This window comes from Dendrobates tinctorius, unplaced genomic scaffold (genome assembly GCF_039654945.1).
Source record: "Dendrobates tinctorius isolate UK_male_01 unplaced genomic scaffold, ASM3965494v1 ptg000008l, whole genome shotgun sequence".
Classification (NCBI taxonomy): Eukaryota; Metazoa; Chordata; class Amphibia; order Anura; family Dendrobatidae; genus Dendrobates; species Dendrobates tinctorius.
This window is the reverse complement of record NW_027361676.1, coordinates 57,699,662-57,720,872: the sequence shown is the minus strand read 5'-3', so window position 1 is coordinate 57,720,872 and position 21,211 is coordinate 57,699,662.

Here is a 21,211-nt window from a genome sequence, read left to right as displayed (position 1 = left end):
CAGTTTAGATTTCCCTTTCTGTCTTTAGGCTATGTAGTTCTCCGGCTGTGATCGAGGGGTCTAGGGCACCGTAGGAACCCCCCACAGCTACTGCTAGTTGTTGTTGTTAGGTTCAGGGGTCTGCAATCCGATAGCTGCCAACTTCTCTGGTTTTCTGGACTTAGCTAGTATTTCAGTTTTTGCCTCCTACGGTGACTCATTCATAACACAGCCACTTAATGAGGCACAGAAGGTGCCCAGCTCTGGATGGCACCAAATGACGCTGAGTGAGGCGCTGACTCTAACTCCATAGCCCTATTCCACACGTATCCAAGGGAGGGGAGTCATAATGAGTCAGTCTCCAGATACATGCATCCATCATCACTCACACAATATAAAATAAGAGTCTATACAAGCGCATGGCCGAGTGGCCATGCGGCTCTTTTATAGCGGTGTCCTTCCGGGACCTTCCCAGTAGTGGACCAATCTGAGCAGGAACGGGACCTGCACATGTGACCTCCGGCCTCCAATGAGAGGTCGTCCCACGGGCATGCTCAGTACCTAAAAGACAGGACTTAGTCCCAGAAGCGTCTACTTGCTGCTGACTCAAGGATGGATTTATAGCCGAGCAAGAAAAAACAACCAGACGCCTAGCATTAACCTGGGCAAGACGTCTGGACTGACGTCTTTGCTGAGGAGGAATCTCTGCGGCTGCAGAGGAATGGGAGACCACGGAGGACATAGCTTGAGATTCCCCTGGTGCAGTGGGGGAAACTCGACGCCTAACACCCTCCCTTCTGAGCCTTGCCATGCACCCAAACAGTGGCTTTCCCCCACATATAGGGTATCGGCGTACTCAGGAGAAATTGCACGATAAATTTTGGGGCCATTTTCTCCTGATACTCTTGAAAAAATAAATTGTTTCCAAAGTAAATTTTTTGTGAAAAAAGTAAAGTATTCGTTTTTTCCTTCCACTTTGCTTTAGTCCTCGTCAAGCACCTGAAGGGTTAATAAACTTCTTGAATGTGATTTTGCGCACCTTGAGGGGTGCAGTTTTTAGAATGGTGTCATTTTGGGTATTTTCTGTTATATTGACCCCCCAAACTCACTTCAAATGTGAGGTGGTCCCTAAGAAATGGTTTTGTAAATTTTGCTGGAAAAATTAGAAATCGCTTGTCAACTTTTATCCCTTATAATGTCCTAACAAACAAAAATTATATTTCCAAAATTGTGCTGATGTAAAGTTAACATGAGGGAAATGTTATTTATTAACTATTTTGTGTGATACTGCTCTCTGATTTAAGGCTATAAAAATTAAAAGTTTGAAAATTGAAAAATTTTCAACATTTTTGCCAAATTTCCATTTTTTTCATAAATAAACACAAGTTATATTGAAGAAATTTTACCACTATCATGACGTGCAATATGTCATTCTCAGAATCAGTGGGATACTTTGAAGCGTTCTAAAGCTTTAACCTCATAAAGTGACAGTGGTTAGAATTGTAAAAATTGGCTTGGTCATTAAGCACCAAATTGACTCTGTCACTAAGGGGTTAAAAAATGTGTGCATTTTCTTGTTTCACAAGTAGTCACTTTGAGGCATTTGAATGAGATGACAGATTCCCTATAAACCACTCTGGAGAAATACCGTAAATGTTTCACTAATTGATAACATGATCAGAATTTATTCTACTACTCTATTCATCATTGAAAAAATAAATATGAAATTTGCATAGATTTTCAACTTTATAGAAAACAAAGTTAGCAACACAAAGCTTTTGTATGTGCTGAAAAAAATTATACTTGTTTGTTCTAAAAAAGGAAAAAGTTCACTTCTTCCATGATTCACATTAATATATCTGGCATAAGACAAACAGATTTATTTTTTCATCAACGGACATAGTGCAAATCGCCTTATCTTGTATTATCTTCTAAAGAACTATTCCAATTTTACTCACATTCTTATAGAACAAACTAGAGACAAAGTCTGTCGAAATGTAATTTACATGGAAAATGTTCCAGACGCACACTGACTGCATTGTAATCAGTAGCCAAGTGAAATATATTTTAATTGAACTAGCACTTGGATGCAGCGTTTTGATTTAAATTGCATAGGTCGAACATGGTATGCACAAATTTATGTTTCCATTACATATATACTATGAAAAAAGAGAGGAATGCAAAGAAATCTAAATAAACACATGAAGAATGGTAATAACAATATCATGTGAACTCTCATTGCAGGTTTTTATTATATTGTATACTTTGGTTCATGTATTCTATAGACATGTCAAGTATGTGCAGTCACTGAGAGTTCACAACATTTAGCAACCTAAAAACAAAATTACTCACATTTTTATGTGTCTAAACAAAGAAGCAAGAGGGGCAATTAGCAGTAAAAAGAAAGCATTTAAACTACTAAAGGAGGATGGCACCGTTGAAGCTCTAAAAAACTATAGGGAAAATCCCAAACTGTTCTTCAACTACTGTATATCAATAGTAAAATAATCTTAAGTGAAAGTGTAGGCCCCTTAAAAAATTATGAGGATAGAATGGTTGTAGATGACAAGGAAAAAGCTAATATATTAAACACCTTCATCTCCACGATATTCACGGTGGAAAATGAAATGCTAGGTGAAATGCAGAGAGACAAAGAAAACCCTATATTAAGGGTCACCAATCTAACCCAAGAAGAGGTGCGAAACCGGCTAAATAAGATTAAAATAGATAAATCTCCGGGTCCGGATGGCATACACCCACGAGTACTAAGAGAACTAAGTAATGTAATAGACAAGCCATTATTTTTTATATTTGGAGACTCTATAGTGACGGAGTCTATTCCACAGGACTAGTGCATAGCAAATGTGGTACCAATATTCAAAAAGGGCTCTAAAAGTGAACCTGGAAATTATAGGCCAGTAAGTCTAACCTCTATTGTTGGTAAAATATTTGAAGGGTTTCTGAGGGATGCTATTCTGGATTATCTCAATGAGAATAACTGTTTAACTCCATATCAGCATGGGTTAATGAGGAATCGCTCCTGTCAAACCAATCTAATCAGTTTTTAAGATGAGGTAAGCTATAGACTGGACCAAGGTGAGTCATTGGACATGGTATATCTTGATTTTTCCAAAGCGTTTGATACCATGCCATACAAGAGGTTGGTACACAAAATGAGAATGCTGGGTCTGGGGGAAAATGTGTGTAAATGGGTAAGTAATTGGCTGTGTGATAGAAAGTAGAGGGTGGTTAAAAATGGTATATTCTCTAACTGGGTTGCTATAACCAGTGGGGTACCACAGGGGTCGGTGTTGGGACCTATTTTCTTCAACATATTTATTAGCGATCTGGTAGAAGGTTTACACAGTGAAATATCGATATTTGCAGATGATATAAAACTATGTAAAGCAGTCAATACAAGAGAAGATAGTATTCTGCTATAGATGGATCTGGATAAGTTGGAAATTTTGGCCGAAAGGTGGGAGATTCGGTTTAACAATGATAAATGTAAGGTTATACACATGGGAAGAAGGAATCAATATCACCATTACACACTGAACGGGAAACCACTGGGAAAATTTGACATGGAGATGGACTTGGGGATCCTAGTTATTGATAAACTTACCTGGAGCAGTCAGTGCAAGGCAGTGGCTGCCAAGGCAAACAGGATCATGGGGTGCATTAAAAGAGGTCTGGATACAGATGATGAGAGAATTATACAGCCTCTGTACAAATCCCTGGTTAGACTGCACATGCAGTACTGTGTACAGTTTTGGGCACCGGTGCTCGGAAGGATATAATGGAACTAGAGTGAGTACAAAGGAGGGCGACAAAATTAATAAAGGGGATGGGTGAACTTTAATACCCAGAGAGATTAGCAAAATTACGATTCTTTAGTCTAGAAAAAAGATGACTGAGGGGCGATCTAATAACCATGTATAAGTATATAAGGGGGCAATACAAATATCTCTCCGAGGATCTGTTTATACCAAGGAATTTGACGGTTACAAGGGGGCATTCTCTGTGTCTGGAGGAGAGAAGGCTTTTCCACTAACATAGAAGAGGATTCTTTACTGTTAGGGCAGTGAGAATCTGGAATTCCTTGCCTGAGGAGGTGGTGATGGCGAACTCAAGAGAGGCTTAGATGTCTTCTTGGAGCGTAACAATATTGTATCTTACAGTGATTAGGTTCTTTAGAAGGACGTACTGTAGATCTGGGGATTTATTCTGACAGAACATAGGCTGAACTGAATGGACAAATGTCTTTTTTTGACCTTGCTAACTATATTATTATGTTACTATTGGGTATCCAGGCTAGACACGTGGCATGAGCTGTATCTCTATACACCTTGGAGATTCTGTCCTTCCATGTTGCTAGCATTTTGTCAGAGCAGGTTTTTAGTGCTGCTGGGGGTATTATGACCAATAGGCGCATACACCTGTCAACTGAAAATGCTGACAGGCTGACTTATCAAAATGAACAAGAGTTGGATTGCCCTAGAATTCTCAACACTACTGGATGACATCTGCAGAACATAAACTCAAATCCAGTGTCCGGCGGTGTTTTCCGTGTCTCCGGTGCTGCTGCAAGTGTCTCCGGTGCTGCGGGGGCTCTGCTGACATTTTGTGAAAGGCCAGAGCCCCCGCAGTTCCATGGTTTCCTGTCCGGTGGACTCCGAGAAAATGGCCGCCGGGGGATGGCGCATGCGCAGATGGAGATCTTGGCACCAAGATCTTGGAAGATGAGATGCCAGAGCTGAGATCTCATCTCCCAAGATCTTGGTGCCGAGATCTCCATCTGCGCATGAGCTGTCCCCCAGCGGCCATTTTCCCGGAGTCCACCAGACAGGAGACCATCAAACTGCGGGTGCTCTGGCCTTTCACAAAATGTCGCAGAGCCCCCATAGCACCGGAGACACTTGCAGCAGCACCGGAGACACGGAAAACACCGCCGGACACCCCCACAGCAGTGGACACTGCTGTAGCACCGCCGGGCACCCGCAGCATCAGAGACACCCGCAGCAACACCACCAGACACCCCTGCAGCACCAGGCACCCGCAGCAGCACCGGACACCTGCAGCAGCTTGCCGCACATCGGAACAGCGCTTCATCCCAGCCTGCAGCATCACCCCTCTCCTGCCTCCTCGAGCAGTGACCCTGTAACTCTGCTTCACTGTCACTGCAGCTACCACCCCTGGTAAGCAGTAAGAAGCATGGATTATAAGAAGCAGCAACATTTTCTTAAAAGAAAATTCCTATTTTTCTCCTCAAAATTTGGGGTATGTCTTATAATCCAAAAAATGCGGTAATCTATTTTTTCAGGGTTAATTCAAATAGATTCTATTCTGTCATAATAATACTGCTCTTATCTGTAATTCGTGTAGGGTGAGATGCGGCAGTGCGTGTAACGTATGAGAGACATCCATTCAGGGATTAATTGTAAGCCTTTCTGCCAGTGTTTTCCATGCACTCATTGACCGATTCATGTTTTTTATGGTCATCAGTTCTTAGAAATTCAGCATAGCTGGCACTGTTACTTGTGCTACTCCACAGTTTGTTGCTACCATGTACAAGAAGAAAAATGCTTCAGGGCCAAATCAAATCCCTTCTATATTCTACAATATTACAGTCTTATCTGCAATTTGTTAACGGTGAAGTGTGGCAGTCGTAAGAGCGTATGACAGGCATCTAGTCAGGGATTATTGCCTTATAAATTCTAATCCTCGCTGGTGTTTTTTCTATGCACTCTTTGACAGATTCATGTTTTTTACGGTGTTTTGTAGTCAAAAATTCATCAAAGCGGGCAAAATTAAATGACAATGTGTCCATTCACAGTTTCTCTGTAGCATTTATATGTAAGAGGTAGTGACAGGAGACTTTACAGTGTTGGAGCTGGAATTACCAATTCTGGACTCTCCAATGCTTTGTTTCCTTCTATTTCTGGGTGGTTCTTGGAGTATGTTTGGAGTCATTGTCCTGTTGGAAGACCCATGACCTACTACGATGCAAACCCAGTTTTTTGACCCTGGGCACTACATTACAGCCCAAAATCCTTATGGAATCTTCACATTTCAAAGCACCCAGGGCAAGAGGCAGCAAAAATCGAACCCAAAATATCTTTGAACCTCCACCATATTTGACTGTAACTACAGTGTTAGAATCATAGAATCGTAGAGTTGGAAGGGACCTCCTGGGCCATCTGGTCCAACCCCCTGCTCAAAGCAGGATTCGCTAAATCATCCCAGTCAGATGTCTGTCCAGCCTCTGTTTGAAGACTTCCATTGAAGGAGAACTCACCACTTCTTGTGGCAGCCTGTTCCACTCATTGATCACTCTAACTGTCAAAAAGTTTTTTCTAATATCTAATCTGTGTCTCCTCCCATTCAGTTTCATCCCATTGCTTCTAGTCTTTCCTTGTGCAAATGAGAATAAAGTTGATCCTTCTACAATGTGACAGCCCTTTAGATATTTGTAAACAGTTATTAAGTCTCCTCTCAGTCTTCTCTTTTGCAAACTAAACATTCCCAAATCCTGCAACCTTTCCTCATAAGACAGGGTTTGCAGACCGGTCACCATTCTGGTCGCTCTTTTCTGAATTTGCTCCAGTTTGTTGATGTCTTTTTTAAAATGTGGTGCCCAAAACTGGACACAATATTCCAGATGAGGTCTGACCAAAGAGGAGTAGAGGGAAATAATGCCTTCACGTGATCTAGACTGTATGCTTCTGTTAATACATCCTAGAATTGCATTTGCCTTTTTTGCTGCTGCATCACACTGTTGACTCATATTCAGTCTGTGATCTATTAGTATACCCAAGTCTTTTTCACATGTGCTGTCACTTAGCCCTATTCCTCCCATTCTGTATATGCTTTTTTCATTTTTATTGCCCAGATGTAGTACTTTGCATTTCTCCCTGTTAAAAACCATTCTCTTAGTTGCTGCCCACTTCTCCAGTTTATTTATATCTTTTTGAATCCTCTCTCTCTCTTCTCTAGTATTAGCTATCCCTCCTAGCTTTGTGTCATCAGCAAATTTAATCAGTTTACCCTCAATTCCTTCATCTAAATCGTTGATAAAGATGTTGAACAATACAGGGCCCAGGACAGAACCCTGTGGTACCCCACTTGAGACATTCTTCCAACTGGATGTGCAGCCATTTACGACCACTCTTTGGGTCCGATCACTAAGCCAGTTATGAATCCACCTAACAGCTGCCTTGTCCATTCCATACTTAGTCATTTTTTCAATAAGGATTGTATGAGAGACTTTGTCAAAGGCTTTGCTGAAGTCAAGATATACTATATCTACAGCATTTCCTTGATCCACCCAATCAGTGATTCCATCATAGAAGGAAATTAAGTTAGTCTGACATGACTTATTAGTTACAAACCCATGCTGACTCTGTTTAATCACTTCATTCTTATCCAGGTACTGACATACATGTTGTTTAATAATTTGTTCAAAGATCTTTCCTGGTATAGAAGTCAGACTCACCGGCCTATAGTTGCCTGGGTCCACCTTCTTCCCCTTTTTGAAGATAGGAACAACATTTGCTCTTCTCCAGTCTTCTGGAACTTCTCCTGTTCTCCAAGAATTTTCAAAGATTATGGAGAGGGGGTTCAAAAATTTCTTCTGCTATCTCCTTCAGTACTCTGGGGTGTAATTCATCTGGACCTGGAGACTTGAATTCATTTAGGTTAGCTAAGTGTTTCTTCACTATCTTTCTGTTTATAGATATCCTGGATTCTTCTATTCCCTTAATAGGACAGTGAAGAACAGTTGATGTTTCATTTCCTTTCTGAGAGAAAACAGATGCAAAATAGGAATTTAAAAGTTCAGCCTTCTCAACATCCTGTTATGATTGAGTCACCGTAGGAGGCAAAAACAGAAATGCTAGCTAAGTCCAGAAAACCAGAGAAGTTGGCAGCTATCGGATTGCAGACCCCTGAACCTATCAACACAACTAGCAGTAGCCGTGGGGGGTTCCTACGATGCCCTAGACCCCTCGATCACAGCCGGAGAATTAAGTAGGCCTACAGAAAGAAAGGGGAAATCTAAACTGCCCCAGAGCAGACCCCAAAGCAATAGGCAGCCCCCAACATATAATGACGGTGAAGCAAGATGAAAACACTAACACAGACAGAAAGACTGAGCAAAGACGGGGCCCAAGCTAACTAAATAGGAAAGGACAGGAAGGCTTCTGTCTGCAATCCGAGAAAAACCCTATGAAAATAAGAGCCAACAGACTGACAGTGAAAAAGGCCCTGAAGACGCTAGGCTTCAAAAAAGCTATGTCAGTACTCAGGAATATTCTGAAGACAGAGCAACAGGCAAAAGGAGATTCAGCTCACCCCAGCAGGGAATGGCAGAATCCAGAAAAGCAAGGAAAACAAAACACAAATGCTAACAGGCAAAGCAAAAAACTTAGCTTTAGAGGAGCAGGAATCAGACTGGTGCCCTAGAAGTCCACAGAGAAATCACCCGCAGGGCAGAAGGGCATCGGCAGCCTTATATCCAGTCCGTGACTCCACTCAGCCAGTCATCCTCATTAGACTCAGGTGCCTGATAATCAGGCTCATTACCTTCCTTTACCAGAATAGGGAGTTCACCAGACCTCAGAGACGAAGGGGAAAATGAACTCACAACAACATCCTGTCTTACCATTTCATCATTTTCATCCTGTAAAAATCCTATAGCATCTTTGACTTTTCTTTTACTTTTGACATATCTCCAAAATCCTTTATTATTGCTTTTAACATCTCTTGCAAGCCTCAATTCATTGTCAGCTTTAGATAATCTGATTTGTGCCCTGCAGGTTCTGCAGACAGCATTATATTCTACTTTAGATATGCCTCCCTCTTTCCATTTTATAAACATTTTTTTCTTCCTTTTTAGCATGTGCTTAAGTTTTGTGTTCATCCACCCTGGTTTCCTTAAATGCTTCCTATTCTTCCCTCTTTTCGGAATTGTTAACAACTGTGCTTTGAGAATTTCATTTTTCAAGATTTCCCATCCTTCCTGGACATTTTTGTCTTTAAGGATATCCAGCCATTGGATCCCTCCAATTCTCTTTTATTTGTAGGCCTCATTCCATTTACACTAAATGGTAGAATTATGTGCTTTACCAAAAAATTCTATCTTGGTGTCATCTGTGCACAAGACACCTGCTGGCCATCTAACAATAGAAAGGGCCGCCTGATGGCCTTCGACAAATAGTGATGGCCGGCTGATGGTACTGCAAAAAAAAACAAAGTTTTTCAATGAGTCTGATCATGCCTTAAGGGGGTTTTACACATAGCGATATCGCTAGCAATATCGCTAAAGCGTCACCGATTTTGTGACGCAGCAGCGATATTGCTAGCGATATTGCTATGTGTGATACTTACCTCCAACCGGCTCCCCCGCTGTCTGTCGCTGATCGCGCGAGATCGTGCAGCTCCGCGTGGACGCGGGCGGGAGGACGTCAGGATCGCCTCGTCTGAAAGGTAAGTAACGACCGCTGCTGCATCGCTACGTCGCTGTGAGATCTACCTGTGTGGCAGCTCACTAGCGACTATTTAGCGATGCACCAGCGATCCTGACCGGGTCGTATCGTGGTCGGGATCACTGGTGCATCGCTAAATGTAAAGGGTGCTTTACACACCATATCGCCAGATAAGGTATTAAAATGATAACATTTCATTTCCTGTGGAATGTTTTCTCTCTATAGTAAGCAATGCAAATGTACAAAAATGCAGCAAAAACACTGCATTTTTTTCTACTATTTATTTTGCCTTATTTACAAATCATTATGCTGGAAATAATGTTTCTTAAAATGGATTTTACTGGAAAAAATGTTAAGTGCGGTCTTGTATGTTTTATTGTCAGTCCATAAAAGTGGTGCAAAACGCTGACAATATTGTTCTCAGCACCGGACCTGGGATTCAGATATGCTTCCAGGGGTCATCCCCATGCTGTTCTCATACCATTTCAGCGCTGCTTACATCACTTTCAGCAATTTTTAGACTCTCTACAGACCTCCGGGTGGGCCACCGAAAAAATGTTTGCGTTTCCCAATGACTTCCATTATACTTGTTACTCGGGTCGAGCACCCGAGCATTACGATTTGCTAAACTCGAGTAAAGACTACCCAAGCATTTTAGTGCTTGCTCATCACTATTTACTCCTTTTTTATTTATTTTTTTGAAGCCTTTACTGAAGGGATTTACTAGTGAGACACTTTTATAGATCGGGTTGTTCCAGAGGCGGTAATACCAAATATGTGTACTTTTTTGTTTGTTTGGATAGCTTTTAGATTTAAATGTTTATTTATTGGTGTATTTTTTATTTTTTTACTATTTTGTACATTTTTATTTAGATTTTTACAATTTTATTTGACATTTTTAGCTTGTTTACTTAGTCCCTATATGGGACTTTCAGGGTATGTGCACATAGTGCGGATTCTGCTGCGGATCTGCAGCGTTTCTGCAGCTGCGGTCCACAGCAGATTTAGGTGCGCTGTACAGTACCATTGTTTTCAATGGTAAACTGGAAAACGCAGTGCACATGCTGCGGATTTTTCCGTGCGGTTTTGCTGCGGCTTACAATCCGCAGCATGTCAATTCTTTAGTGCAGAAACGCTGCAGTTTCACACCTCATCCATTATGAGATGTAAAACCGCAGGACAAAACCGCAGGCAAAACCGCAGGACTTTAGTCCAACGGATTTATCCGCGGTTTTTACTACAAAATCCGCAGAGCCAAAAAACTCCATGTGCACATAGCCTCACTTGTTTCATTTTGATTACTGGTATGATGCATTGAAATACATTATACCTATACAGAAAGCTTCTTGGACCATGCTCTGATGACCCCGGGTCACTATCGCAACCATTGGACCCCCGTTAACATCAGGGGAGCCGATCTGAAGACAGAATGAGCTCCCTCCCTTTACCTGCCTCCTAAATGTTGCAACCACTCTCGATGGGGGATTTAACAGCCAGGGGCGCTGTTAGTGCAGGAGCTTGTCCTCTAGCAGCACCGTGCTCCTGCTGTGATTGAACGGGAGGTATTTCAGCTCCTCCTGCGCTATCATGTGATCGGTCAGTCAGACTGACTGACCAATCACAGCGCCCTGAGTCCAGGGACCAATGAAATGGGTCCCTGCACCTCTTCCTTGTCGTTCAGCTGTCAGTGATAGCTGTCAGCACAAAGCTGTCACTGCTTGTTATTTGCAGGACGAGCTGTACTCTTGAACAACACCACTGGTTTTGCCATATATTGTACAGGAAAACAGGAAAAAAAATCAAAGTGCAGTGTAATTGCAAAAAAAAGTGCAATTACACACTTGATTTTTGTTTTGCTTTTTTTTGCTAAATGCTTAAACTGTCCTATTATGATTCTCCAGGTAATTACAAGATCATAGATACCAACCATGCCTGGGTTATTTTTTCATTTAATCAGTGAAAAAAAAATCCAAAGTTTCTGAAGAAAAAAAATCTCCATTTTCCAAGACCCGCAGTATCTCCATTTTTCATGATCTGAGGCCTTTTGCATGCCAAGCCAGGGTTTTTATTCATACCATTTTGGTGTAGATAAAATCTTTTGATCGCCCGTTATTGATAGATCAGGTGATTCTGAATTCGGCAATATCAAATATGCGTATTTTTTTATTATTGTTTTAGTTTGAATGGGGAGAATGGGGGGTGATTTGAGCTTTTATATATTTTTAAAAAAAATTTAAAAAATTTTTACTTTACACTTGCTCCAATAGTCTCCATGGGAGACTAGAAGCTGCGACTATCAGATTGCTTGTGCTACATATAGTGCTTCACCCCTGCTCTGTGTAGCAGAAATGCTCATTTGCTATGCGCACCCACCACTGGGTGGTACTTATAGCAATCCGGCAATGACAACCACAGGGGTCTGCTGCAGATCCCTGAGATTGACAGATTGACTGCAGCATTTAACATGTTAGCAGCCACGGGTGGATCACGATTCCACCCGCAGCTGTTAGCGGCACATGTCAGCTAATAAAATCAGCTGACGTGCCAGAAAGTTCATCACTGGAGCTGGCAGCAAACACGGGGAGGCCACCTTAGACATAACTATATGTCTAAGGTCAGAAAGGGTTTAAAAAAAAATAAAAAAATTCAGTTATAGAATCCATAAACAATATATATGCAATCTGTGACAGAAAACTGCAGCAGAAGTAAATTGGTGACGTATAATAGCTTGGTGTAGCTAGAAGGCTCTATGGTGCCATAATCCGCTTGTATGGATGAGGAAGTATGCTTTATAAAGTGTGATTGAAAACACTACCACTCGATTAATTTAATTATAAAGTACATTTCTGTTCTTCTTGCTTAATAAAATCATCTAGAAAGTGACCACAGTAGTAAAAAATTCTAAAATAAATATTGGAGAGGTTTTTTGTTCAGCCTTTCTTTAGCAACAAAGTAATCAAATAACAATCTACTACAACAAGAATGATATCTGCTACCTTGGGAATCTGGTGCTATTGCACTGGACATTTCTGCTATTCCAGGTTTGTGTCAAGGAGATTTTGATTAATGAACTCCAAAGATTCAATGTAAACAATAGTAATGGCAGCATTTCATATAAATAATTGCAAATACAGTTGATGCCATTTTTGTGTAATAATGTTCTTTCTGCCTAAGTTCATGTAATTTAAACAATGGTTATATATCTTATGATCCAGACGTACTGACGCAAGGACACAATGGGAAACAGTTACTGTATATAGGACATTGAGGACTAAATGTATTTGTAACTCAGGATGTTTTGTCTCTATCTATCTAATCTTTCTATATATTGTAATGCAGCAGTAGCACACTGTGCAGTGATGAGGCAGTGACCCAGGAAATTTCCACAAAAAGTCTCTTTAATGTTTCAACTCACAAAGCACAGCACATGATATCCTCCAGTTCACAGCCGGGATACAGGACACAGTCCACCTCTGGATCGCAGCAACGAACAAGACAGTCCACATCCGGTTCGCAGCCGGGCATATATCCTCTGTATTACAGTCACTAAACACACCAGTCTACCATTAACCAGTTGCCGTGGGCGACTGCACTGTTGTGTTAATGTTCTACTCACAGCTTTACATAGTACACGATATCCTCCGGATCACAGCCGGGAACCATATCTTCCAGTTTACAGTCACTAAACATGCCAGTCCTCCTCCGTTGTCATGGGTGACTGCACAGCTGTGTACGCTGTGGGTGCCAAGCTATTCAGGTGCCTTGGCTGTTTGGTTCCGTTTGCCTGCATTCCATCCACAGGTGAAACTCTGAAGAGTCTTCTGCTCTGTACTCCTCCAAACACCAGACTGACACTGACTCTGAACCTGACACACCCAAACCTTATACTGCAGGGTTTGTAACTTGCAACCAGTGGCCTTCAGCCACATGGAAAACTCGGCTAGGAATGAAATGGACTGCTACACTACCATTTTGTAGTCTGTTTCAAAGCACAAACCCAGAGCAGGTTTTCCCTAAATCTGCCTTGGACAACCAGCATGTCCAAGACCTATACTTACTTTAGTAAGCATTGCACTCTCATGGCCTCAATACACCTCCGTGCGCATCTTGGGGGAACACACAGCGACCTCTACATGTAACACCAGTCACTGCCTCACATACCCACTACCTCTGTTCAAACCTGTGGGGTTGAACACTTGTCACCCCACATGGGCGCGTGACAGGGCATCCACATGACCCTGTGACACCCCCACCCAACACTGTACTGAGACCGGAACCATCGGTTGACACAAGCATCCCTCTCCTTTGCTTGTCTCCTCCATTCTGACACGGGGCAGTAAGGGGAAAACAGAAGATGTGGAACCTGGGCCCCTGAACTGCCCCTCAGGCTAAGGGGGTGCCCTGACTCTCCTTAACTTGGGGGTACACTTGAAGGTAGTGAGGCCCAAGTCCCCGACCTGTCCCTATCTCCTGTTTAGCCCTGAGCTAAACAACCAACCCCCTCCCCATGAGGTGAGACAGGGAATAAAGTGAACTGCACCCAATAACACACAAAGGAAAATAAAACAGACACCAGGGGGTTAAAGCAACTAAAACCCAAAACTTAGCTTTGCTCTGCTGCAAAAACTCCAAGCAACAGAGAAAGGATCCGAACAGCATCCAGCAGCAACTCCACTGCTCCAGACAAGCTGAACCCCCTCTCCACCAGGCAGGTCCAGTCTTCACCAAGGTTGGTTAGAAAATGCACAATATTACCAACAGTGATTTACTGCACATGACGACCTTTTATAGGAAGGAGGGGGAAGTAGTCATCACCTGTTGGTTAATTCACACGTGTAGTAATCCCAGCGGCCACCGGGGGCAAAACCAGCACCAAAAACAATCACAGTTGTAGTAAACCCCAGCGGCCACCGGGGGAAAAAGGTTTCTATAAGAATCCACATTCCGCCACGGCTCCAAAAATGGAACGTGACACATTATTTGTTACTTGACCACCCACCTCTCCTTTCTCCATTGCAAAAGACATGCCCACTTTCCTGACTAACAGTAGATTTGTGCCAGTTTTAGGTGGTCTTGACCTTGTTTATTGGGGTTTCACTAACCACATAGCTCATCCCGTGACCTAAGTCCCTGTCTTCGGGCCCTTGGTACTGTTTTCTCCATATCCTTACCTATGCCTTGATGACTATGCCACGCTGAAATGCCGTGGTCCGCCCCGCCAGCTCTGGGTAGACATCCATACCACGTCGCATCTGAACCCGAGCCTCCTGACACTGCTGTCTAGCAAGAGCTCTATCCATTTTACCCCGACCACCAGGGCCAGGGCCGGTGCAAGAGGGTTCCTCGTGCATACATTCCTAGTCACTTCTGCCACCACACCTTCCAGGTAGCTCCAGGTTTTCTTTTCATACGTGTGTTTTTTATACCTGCGTCTCTGCGTGGGACCCTGGAACTGAGCTGTCCAGAACTTACCAGGGGACATTTCCAGCTCGGGGTTTAGTAGGCTCTCCACGACCTCTCCAGCCACAACCTCTAGGGGGAACTCTGTCCCTAGGTTGATGACCCCTATGGCAGGTATCCCTGACTTGGGATCTTCAGGTTCTGTGCCCGGCACAACATCCACAGCCTCTCCTGCCAATACCTCTAGAAGGAATATATTGGGGTTACACTCTGTCCCTAGGTTGGCAACCTCTATGGCAGGTATCCCTTACTTATGATATTCAGGTTCTATGCCCAGAACAACATTTACCTTGAGAGGGTTGACCCTGGTCTCCTACAGGGACCAGAAGAGGGGCAACTCTCTTCCCAACATAGACTCATTTGGAAGGGTCTTCACTACTCCAACCACGTTTAATGTCCCCACATGATGTATAAAAATTAACCTCTGTGGTTGGGTACTCCCGGATATCCCCATGGATACCCATTACCTCTACTTTCCGTCAATCGGAGTTGTCCTCAGCAACAAGGGACCCATGGACCAAAGTCACTCGGCTCCCAGTGTCCAGGAGAGCCTCTGTTTTGTACCCATTCACAAGTACCTTGTTCAGCTGGGCATCACTGTCAGCAGAACAGACTAGCAGGGCATACATAGACATACGGTGAGTATACCCGCAGTCCATTGGTTCAGATGTCAGTGGGCAGTTGACAGCCACATGACCGGGCCCTCGGGAACCGCCAACCCTTAATCACTGTGGCCCGACTATACCTTGGAAACAGAACTTCTGTTATGCTCCTGTACAAAGTCCTGAGTGGCTGTACACCACTCAATCCAACTTATCAGCTGGTCCAGAGTGCCCAGGATCCCTTGCCCTACCCAACGCTGCAGGGATGCCAGCAGAGCCCTCACCAGCCGGTCGACCACCACCCTCTCTACCATCTGGGCTGGGGTCAAAGTCTCAGGCTGGAGCCATTCCTTTACCAACTGCAATAAGTCATACACCTGAGACCTGGCATGTTGAGTCTCTGCAAAGGACCACTGGTACACCCTCAGATCGCCCCTTACCTTAGGGGTCTCTTCTTGACAGCACTGCTACTGCAACTGCAGAGTCTCTTGCTGCTGCTGGAACTGCAACACCTCTTGCCACCGCTGCTGCCAATGCAACTACAGTGCCTCTTGCTGCTGCAGCCCCTCTTACTGCTGCTGCTGCTGCTGAAACTGCAACTCCTGCTGCTGCCACTGCAGGTCCTGCTCCTGCTGCATGAGGGCCACCTGCTTCGAAAGCTCCTCCTTTTTTCAAACAGGTTTGCTCATCGACATGCAGCACGCTTTGGAGTATGCCTTAGTTTACACTGCCAACATTCTTTCCTCCATATGTAGTGCAGTGGTAGCACACTGTGCAGTGATGAGGAAGTGACCCAGCAAAGTTCCAAAAAAAGCCTCTTTAGTGTTTCAACTCACAAAACACAGCACACAATATCCTCCGGTTTGCAGCTGGGAACAAGACAGCCCACCTCTGGTTTGAAGCCGGGCATATATCCTCTGGATTACAGTCACTAAACACACCAGTCCACCTCTGACCAGTTGCTGTGGGTGACTGCACCACCATGTTAATGTCCTACTCACAGCTTTACACAGTACACGATATCCTCCGGATCGCAGCCGGGAACCTTATCCTCCAGTTTACAGTCACTAAACATGCCAGTCCTCCTCTGACTGGTTGCCATGGGCGACTGCACCACTGTGTACGCTGTGAGTGCCAGGCTATTCAGCTGCCTTGGCTGTTTGACTCCACTTGCCTGCATTACCTCCCAAAGATGGAGCTCTGAAGAGCCTTCTGCTCTGCATTCCTCCAAACACCAGACTGACACTGACTCTGAACATGACACACCCAAACCTTATACTGCAGGATTTGTAACTAGCAACTAGAGGCCTTCAGCCACATGGAAAACCTGGTCAGGAATGAAACAGACTGTAACACTACCATCTTGTAGTCTGTTTTAAAACACAAACCCAGAGCAGGTTTTCCCTAAATCTGGCTTGAACAGCCAGCATGTCCAAGACCTATACTTACTTTAGTCTGCATTGCAACCACAGCTACGCCTGTGACTGCAATGCACTCTCATGGCCTCAATATGCCTCTGTGTGCATCCTAAGGCTGAAAATACAGCGACCCCTACATGCAACACCAGTCACTGCCTCACACTATCTATTTATCTATCTATCTATCTATCTATCTATCTATCATCTATGTAGCTATGTATCTATCTATCTCTTATCTATCATTTATCTATCTATCATCTATCTAATCTATCATCTATTTATCTATCATCTATCTAATCTATTATCTATCTAATCTATCATTTATCTATCTATCCTTCTATCATACTGTGTGAGTGACTAGGAACAAGCTTTTCAACATTGATCAAGTGTTAGTATGATAAAAGTGAAAACTTAGCAAATGGAAGTGGGAAAAGGATGGCAAGTTCATTCACTCAAACGCACCTTGTTCCAGAGGTCATTTATTGAATTTGAAAAGTCAGGCTCTTTATGCTGCATAAAGAGGGCAGTAACAGAGCAATGGGGATTCCTAGCTCACTTTTCCTGATCTAGTTAAAACATGTCCTCATATACCTTCCTCACGAGTGCTGACAGCACCAATGTTACAGGTTCTTCAGTATCCCACTGTGCTTCAATACACATAGAAGTATTGGCCCACATCTTCCCCCCTCTCCTACATGTGTGGAAGAATTCGCCTTCTCATCTACAAGGCAGATCATTAGTACTATGAAGCCCAGTGCTTGCAGAGTGTCATTACTATTGGAGCATTTCCATCAGCCAGAGGCCTGGCACAGTAGCAGAAAGTGATATCCTATACTATGATGAGAGTACAGGACAAATGAATAGCCCAAAGAATGAATAGTACATGTAGGAATCACATATAAGGAGGGGATAGACAAAGGCAGCCAGGGAAGGGAAAAGCACAATATAATTTAAAGGTCTAGATGCCCTCCCTCCAAATCCAGAGATAGCCTTGGGTAGGACTTCCACTTGCCATGAGAACAGTCCTCATGCCATGGATTAATACAAAGTTTACAACTTAGGACATACTTTAACCCCTTTACCCCAACGGTGGTTTGCACGTTCATGACTGGGCCAATGTTTACAATTCTGACCACTGTCCCTTTATGAGGTAATAACTGAAACGCTTCCACGGATCCCACTGATTCTGGCACTGCATTCTCGTGACATATTGAACTTCATGTTAGTGGTAAAATTTCATTCAAATAACTTGTGTTTATTTGTGAAAAAAACGGAAACTTGGCGAAAGTTTTGAAAATTTCGCAATTTTCCAAATTTGAATTTTTATGCCCTTAAATCACAGAGATATGGCACACAAAAAACTTAATAAGTAACATTTCACATATTTACTTTACATCAGCACAATTTTGTTAGGAAGTTATGAGGGCTAAAAGTTGACCAGCGATTTCTCATTTTTACAGCACCATTTTATTTTTACAGACCACATCACATTTTATGTCACTTTGAGGGGTCTATATGATAGAAAATACCCAAAAGTGACACCATTATAAAAACTGCTCCCCTCAAGGTGCTCAAAACCAAATTCAAGAAGTTTATTAACCCTTCAAGTGCTTCACAGGAATTGTTTGAATGTTTAAAAAAAATGAACACTTCACTTTTTTCATAAAAAAATTACTTCAGGGCCAATTTTTTTATTTTACCAAGGGTAACAGGAGAAATTGGACTGAAAAAGTTATTGTGCAATTTGTCCTGAGTATGCTGATACCTGATATGTGGTGGGAACCACTGTTTTGGCGCATGGCAGAGCTCAGAAGGGAAGGAGCGCCGTTTGACTTTTTCAATGCAAAATTGGCTGGAATTCAGATCGGACGCCATGTCACGTTTGGAGAGCCCCTGATGTACCTAAACAGTGGAAACCCCCCACAAGTGACCCCTTTTTGGAAACTAGACCCCCAAGGACCTTATCTAGATATGTGGTGAGAACTTTGAACCCACAAGGGCTTTACAGAAGTTTATAACGTACAGCCGTACAATTAAAAAATCATATTTTTTCCACAAAAATGATCTTTTCACCCCCAATTTTTACTTTCCCCAGGGTAACATGACCCTAAAAGTTATTGTGCAATTTGTCCTGAGTACGCTGATACCCCACATGTGGGGGTAAACCACTATTTGGGCGCATGGCAGAGCTCGGAAGGGAAGCAGCGCCATTTGACTTTTTTGGCTGGAATTGGGATTAAAAGTCATGCTGCGTTTGGAAAGCACCTTATGTGCCTAAACAGTGGAAACCCCCCACAAATGAAACCATTTTGGAGACTAGACCCCCCCAAGAAACTTAGCTAGATGTGTGTTGACCGCTTTGAACCACCAAGGGCTTCACAGAAGTTTATAACGCCCGGGCGTGAAAATAAAAAAATCATATTTTTTCCACAAACATGATTTTTAGTCCCCAATTTTTTATTTTCCCAAGGGTAACAGGAGAAATTGGACCCCAAAAGTTGTTGTCCAATTTGTCCTGAGTATGCTGATACCCCATATGTGGAAGAAAACTACTGTATGGGCACACGTCGGGGCTCGGAAGGGAAGCAGTGACATTTTGGAATGCAGACTTTGATGAAATGGTCTGCACATGTCATGTCATGTCGCGTTTGGAGAGCCTCTGATGTGCTTAAACTGTTGAAATTCCCCACAAGTGACCCCATTTTGGAAACTAGACCCCCCACGGAACTTATCTAGATGTGTGGTGAGCGTGTTGAACCCCCAAGTGCTTCACAGAAGTTTATAACGCCCGGGCATGAAAATAAAAAAATCATATTTTTTTTTGACAATAATGATATTTTTACCCCCAATTTTTTATTTTCCTAAGGGTAACAGGAGAAATTGGACCCCAAAAGTTGTTTTTCAATTTGTCCTGAGTAGGATGATACCCCATATGTGGGGGTAAAACACTGTTTGGGCGCATGGCAGAGCTTGGAAGGGAAGGAGCACCATTTGACTTTTTAAACGCAGAATTGGCTGGAATTGAGATCAGTCGCCATGTTGCATTTGGAGAGCACCTGATGTGCCCAAACAGTGGAAACCCCCCAATTCTAACCCCAACACACCCCTAACCCTAATCCCAGCACTATCCCTAGCCCTAACCCTAGCCCTAACCCTAGCCCTGATAATAAGAAAAATTTTGGCACTCAACTTTGTGCAACAAGTGAAGAATGTTATTTGCAGTCACATTTATTAGACGTTTCGGCTATAACAGTAAGCCTTCATCAGATCACAAGACTGCTCATGTTCAATAAACCTCTGAACATTAATATGTAACACCACTATTAGAATAGGAATGAATGGGAGCTGTGCCATCCACGATGGGTAGAAGGGCCTGAAGACCTGTGTAAAAGTGGAAGAGGGGAGATGCTAGAATGATTCCACTGTATGTAGAAAGTAGAGATGAGCGACTTTGCCTTTTTTCGGGTCGAGTCGGGTTTCATGAAACCCGACATTCTCAAAAGTCGGATCGAATGAAATCTGCCGATTATCGTGAAAAGTTGAAGGCCAACTGAAACATGAAACCCAATGCAAGTCAATGGGGAAGCAAAGTCGGCAGGGAATGGAGGACATTAAACACACCTACAGTGCCCATTTGAATGGCAAAAACATCAATTTTTATTAGTGAAGCTTGTCAACCTTAATTTACTTCATAATAATAGCTACGCACTGAAAACTGGGGGTTATTTGGCTAAAGTTGTGGGGGGGGAGGGCTGGCTCCAGGTTTTCATGTGCCCTGGGCCAAAGAGCGCCCCTTTAACTCATACCACAACTCATGGTGCTCCGATACGGTAGAGAAATAGCGGTATAGTACAATGAAAAATACTTCACTTTTTACATCTCATGACTGATATCGATTTTAAATTCTCCAATAGCTCCAAAAACAGACAGTATATTACTCCATACAGTATTATGGGCACCGCATAGTGTGCTATACAGAGTAATAAGGCCCATATATTTCTCCATACAGAATCACTGGTCCCATATAATGTTTGAAACAGTGTATGATGAGCTCCACATAATGCTACAGTATATGTTGGTCCCCATGGATGAAGCTCCACTGTCTTATGGGCCCAAATAATGCTCCATATATAATGGGCCCCATTTCTAATGCTCCAGTGTATAATGGGCCCTGTAAATGCTGCTCCAGTGTCTGATGTCCACCTTTGGAATGCTCCAGTGTATGGTGGGCCCCATATATCATTCTCCAGAGTATAGTGCTCCCCAA